We start from the raw sequence: 4,787 nt of genomic DNA, 5'->3' as shown, positions 1-4,787 counted from the left end.
GAGGGAGGGAGGGCGGGAGGGAGGGGCTCCCTGCTGTAATTTTTGTTCACCTCTCCCACGACCCATAAGATGTAAGGAGGGAGCAATTTGGACTGTGGGCAGTGGCTGTCCTACCGTTTCTTCAGGAAGAGGGGCAGCGGCCCTGACACGACGAGACATCCTCTCTGTGAAATCTGCTGAGCCCCAGAATCGGTTTTCAAAGTGAATCAGTTGATATGACAATTCTGTTTACCTCTCCCATGCCAATTTTGGCCTGTCTTTCTTTCTCCTGTTTTTGAAGGAGTTTTGAAAATGAGGATGGGGGGAGCAAGTGGGATCTTGAAGGACTTGAACACAGCGAAGGCATGTGCTGGAGCCGGCTTTTGAAAAAGCTTGAATCTGCTGGAACACTGGACTGGAGGGGGTGGGAGTTGGTTGCTTTTCCTGTCCTGCTCATGGAGATCTCTTGTGTTCGAAAGTGAAGTAGCTGCTACTTTAAATCTACCTGGGATGGCTTGGGGAAGAGGTACTTAAAATTGACTTTGTCTGAAATGCCCCATTTTTTATAAGGAAACTTTAGTCTTTTTTTTGTTTTGTTTTATTGTTTTTTTTTGGGGGGGGGGAGTTAATTTAACACATGCATTCCTTAACTTAGATGTTTTGGTTTGTTTTTTTTTGTTTTTTTACTTAATTTATACTTCAGGGTTTTTTTTTTATATGAGCTGGTCTCTGGGAAGTCATAGTGAGCGCCCTGTTTTCCCCTCCCTCCTATCGGATTTGTCTCCTCCAAGCTCGCTTTGATTGTCAGGGCTGTGGGAGCTGGGTCTGGGGCCAGTAAGAGGTTTAGAGGTGGAGGCTGGGGGGGGGGGCGGTTGAGGGGGACATGTTTTTTAAATGCATTTTCTTGTGGGACAGTGAAGTGTTAAGTGCTGTCGCCAGGCCCCTGGCGTTCTTTTTAAGGTGGTAATGATAATCTTCTTGGCTTCCAGTATGATCCCGAATTAATATGGGTGTAAATGTGCTGTAATCTCAATCTCAGACTCTGCTTGTATCGGATCAGCTGCTTGCCAATATGCAAAAGATTTGCTAGTGTAAACCATTTTTTTTTTTTTACTTAAAAAGAAAAATCAAAGCTGTTCATTTTCCTGTGGTGGTTGTCTTGTACTGATTTGCTTCATTATGGCTAAGTTCAAAAGTCTTCCCATCCCCCCTTAAGCTTTTTACTTATCATTATCTTGAACTTGCACAAGTTGTAGATATGCTTCAGTTACTTCAACTTCTAGGAAAGTGGCCCTGAGTCATGTGACATAAGTACAGGGTTGTGGGAAAAATCTTGTTTGGGCCTCAAATACATAAAACTCAGCTCTCCTCGTCCCTCTGCCTGGAGCTCCTTGGTTGCCAAGGAGTGCTACTGTGTGTGGTTGTTTTTTTTTTTTGGGGGGGGGGGGTAAATTCCTCCACCGCACCCCCCCATCCTACTGAAGCCCAAGCCTTTTTTTCACTGATGGTGTAGCCTTTGTGGTCTGTGGGAAGCTTATAGCCCTTAGCATCAGCTTTGGATCAGCTCTTTAAAGACCACAAGCTTGTTGCAAGGTGAGCCTTCTGCATTATGCTTGCAGCCACGTTTTCCTGTATTGGGTCAGACATTGCGCCCCTCAGATGGCCTGAGACATCTGCCACAGGGCTTGGTTTTCAAGTACAGGCTGGGTATTAATTTCTGGTTTATGGGCAATGTTTTGCTACTGTGTACTTTTAGGTGGAAAAATTAAGTTTTGTGCTTTAAATTAAGGGAGAGCAGAGACTCTATCCTCAAAGCCTGACACTTGGAGCAGATGGATGTGAGAAGGTTGGAACCTGTTTACAAAAAGCCTTTCTGGTGACTGGGACAATGTCTGCAATACCCGGTGCTATTGATCCAAGGTTCTGGTCGTTGACCCATCGACCCTTGTTACAACCGAGCACTTAAGCTCCTTTCTGAAAAGGTGGTGGTACTAGCTTAACAGGTGGAGATTCACTGTCTGCTATTAATCTTAGTAAAATATTCACTGATAGTTTGGAAAGGGCAGTAGTTTTATAGTAAAATACTCAAAAAAAATTAAAATATACAGGTTGTGGGGAAAGGGGCTTCCTTTTTGTGGTTACACATTCAAAGTGGTTTACATATATACAGATACTTATTGGGTGCTGAGGCAGCAGCTTGGCCACTCTGTGGTTTGTGATCCTAGACAAGCCAGTTGATCCTCCAGGACTGCAGGTACATTAGATAGATTGTGACCCTGCTGGGACAGATAGTGAAAATGCTTAAAGTACCTGGATGTAAACCCTTTCCCTTATTCACTTAATATTCCACTGACTTACTGTACAGCAAATTTCAAGTGGTTTACAACGTACACTAAAATTTAAAACCTTAGAAAGGAACTAAAAAAAAATGATAGAAGCCCATTACAAAACCACCCCAAAGTTCCTTCAAAGGTAACCCGGTTTTTAGAATTTCCTTAAAAACTTTAAGATCAAAGTAACATTAATAAAATGAAGAAAAATCAAACCCTTCCACACAACCAAAAGAAACCCAAAGGAAACCAAAAGAAACAGTGAGGCCTAGCATCGCTTCTGCTTTAGCGTCCCTCCAGACCAGTACAGAAACGGCTGGATTTAGGCTCCGCTGGAGACTAAGACAGTAACTTTTAGCTATAATACAAGTGGGCTGTGCAGTCCCTCTTACACTCAGTCTTTACTCAGTCTCCAGCAGGTGGAGTGGTAAGATTGTGCAGTCTGTGCTGAGGTTTTTTCGGGCCTGTTGCATCTGATTTAGTGAATCTTTCTTGTCCCTTTTGAGGTCTGGATAGAGCTTGAGAGACCCTCTTAGTGGACCTCAGGGGTGCCACACTTGAAAGGGTTGAGTCACCCCCCCCCCCACCTCACCTCATCAGGTTTTCTGTGTTTAGAGGAGCCTCAACTGTATGCTTGGCCACCTCTACCAGCACAGACTACAATTTAGAGTGCCTTGTGGGGTCTGCTCTAACTTGAGACAGTTGGTGAGCTTTGAGAAGTTTAAAAAACAAACAAACCCAAAACACAAGAAAAGTGGGCATGAGGTTGCCATTTTTGTACGGCGTTATTTATTTGGTTGTTTTGGTGCATTCAGTATGAGTGGTTCAAAAAAAAGCAACATAAGTGTGTTTTATGTGAGTGCCAAGTGGTGGATGTGGCTGGCAGCTGCATAAAATGTGCTGGCCGAGCTTTGGGTATTGGCTCCACTTTGTGCGTGTACCACCCATCGGCAGGTGGCGGTGGTGATGGCTGGGCTTCACCTGCCACCCATACTAGGATTTCCTCAGTGCAAGGCTTGAGGGTCAGTGGATGGGCCTCTTCATTCTCTGATTCTTCCCTATTATCTTAGAGAATGACATGGGGATGGCTAACTATGGGGGCAAATGGTGTAGTCAGGGGAGGTGGAAAGGGTGGTGCCCCCCCAAAAATTTCACCACACTTGTGCCTTCCCTTCCCACTTTGTCGGTGTGAGTGGTTGCTGTGATGTGCTGATTGCAGCTGTGTTGGCTTTCCATTTGACATCATTACTTCTGTGACCCAGAGGTGATTTCAGAGGGAGCGAGGCAGCAGCGTGCAGCTGACCAAAGTTGTTGCTTACGCTGGTGAAGATTTAAAGGGGGGGGGGGGGGCGGCTGTTGATGGGTCCCTGGGGTAGGCTACCTTCCTTACTGTACCACTGGGGGCTCAGTCTGCCCCATGTCATTCTTAGGATGACCTGAAGGAAGGTATGGTGTTGTGTCCAGTGTTCCCTCTAAGCGGGCGGGTGTTGTGAGCAAACTTTTTTCACTGTGAGCTAAAAATATCGGGCGCCAGCAAGTTATGAGCCAAATAAATATGTTGCTTTCTACCACAGAACTTCCTTACGTTTGTATGGAATCTATCCCCTTTCAACTTTAGAGAGTGCCCTCTCGTTCTCCCTGCCTTAGCTACTAAGTCTATTCCCTTCAGTACCTTGAATGTTTCTATCATGTCCCCTCTCAATCTCCTCTGCTCAAGGGAGAAGAGGCCCAGTTTCTCTAATCTTTCGCTGTACGGCAACTCCTCCAGCCCCTTAACCATTTTAGTTGCTCTTCTCTGGATCCTTTCGAGTAGTACCGTGTCCTTCTTAAAGTACCAGTGCTGGACGCAGTACTCCAGGTGAGGGCGTACCATGGCCCGGTACAGCAGCATGATAACCTTCTCTGTCTCTTCAGTCCAGCATCTGCCCCTTCCATTCACTGTCTGTCTTTCCCTGCCATCTCTCCTCCTGCCCCCCCCACCCCCCAATTTGGTCTAGCATCCATCATCTTCCTTCTGTTCCCCTCATGGTCTGGCATCTCTATCCTTCCCTCCCCCCTGTGGTTTTTAGCATATCTCTCTTCTCATTTCCTCCACTCAGATCTGATCATTCTCTGCTCTCTCTTCCCTTTTCTTCTCTGGTCTTCCTTCTCTATTTTCTGCCTCCATCTAAATTAAATTTTTTCTTACTATTTAGTCCCGTTTCCCTCTTTTCACTGTGTCTACACACAGCTTGTCACCCCTTTCCCTCACCCCTCCATTATCTTACTATTTTCTTCCCCCTTTATTTATCTCCTCCTTCCATCCAGTATGTGTTCTTTCCCCACTTCCATTCAGCATCTGCTCTCCCTTCTCAACTGACATCCATCTGCCTTCTGCTCTCTCTCCCTTCTTCTCACTTCCATCATCTGTCCCCTTCTCTCTCTCTCTCATCTCCTCCATTCCATCATCTGCCCCTTCTCTCTCTCTCTCCCCCCCCC

Source organism: Geotrypetes seraphini, chromosome 16, assembly GCF_902459505.1.
Source record: "Geotrypetes seraphini chromosome 16, aGeoSer1.1, whole genome shotgun sequence".
NCBI classification, from domain to species: Eukaryota; Metazoa; Chordata; class Amphibia; order Gymnophiona; family Dermophiidae; genus Geotrypetes; species Geotrypetes seraphini.
This window is presented reverse-complemented; position numbering follows the sequence as displayed.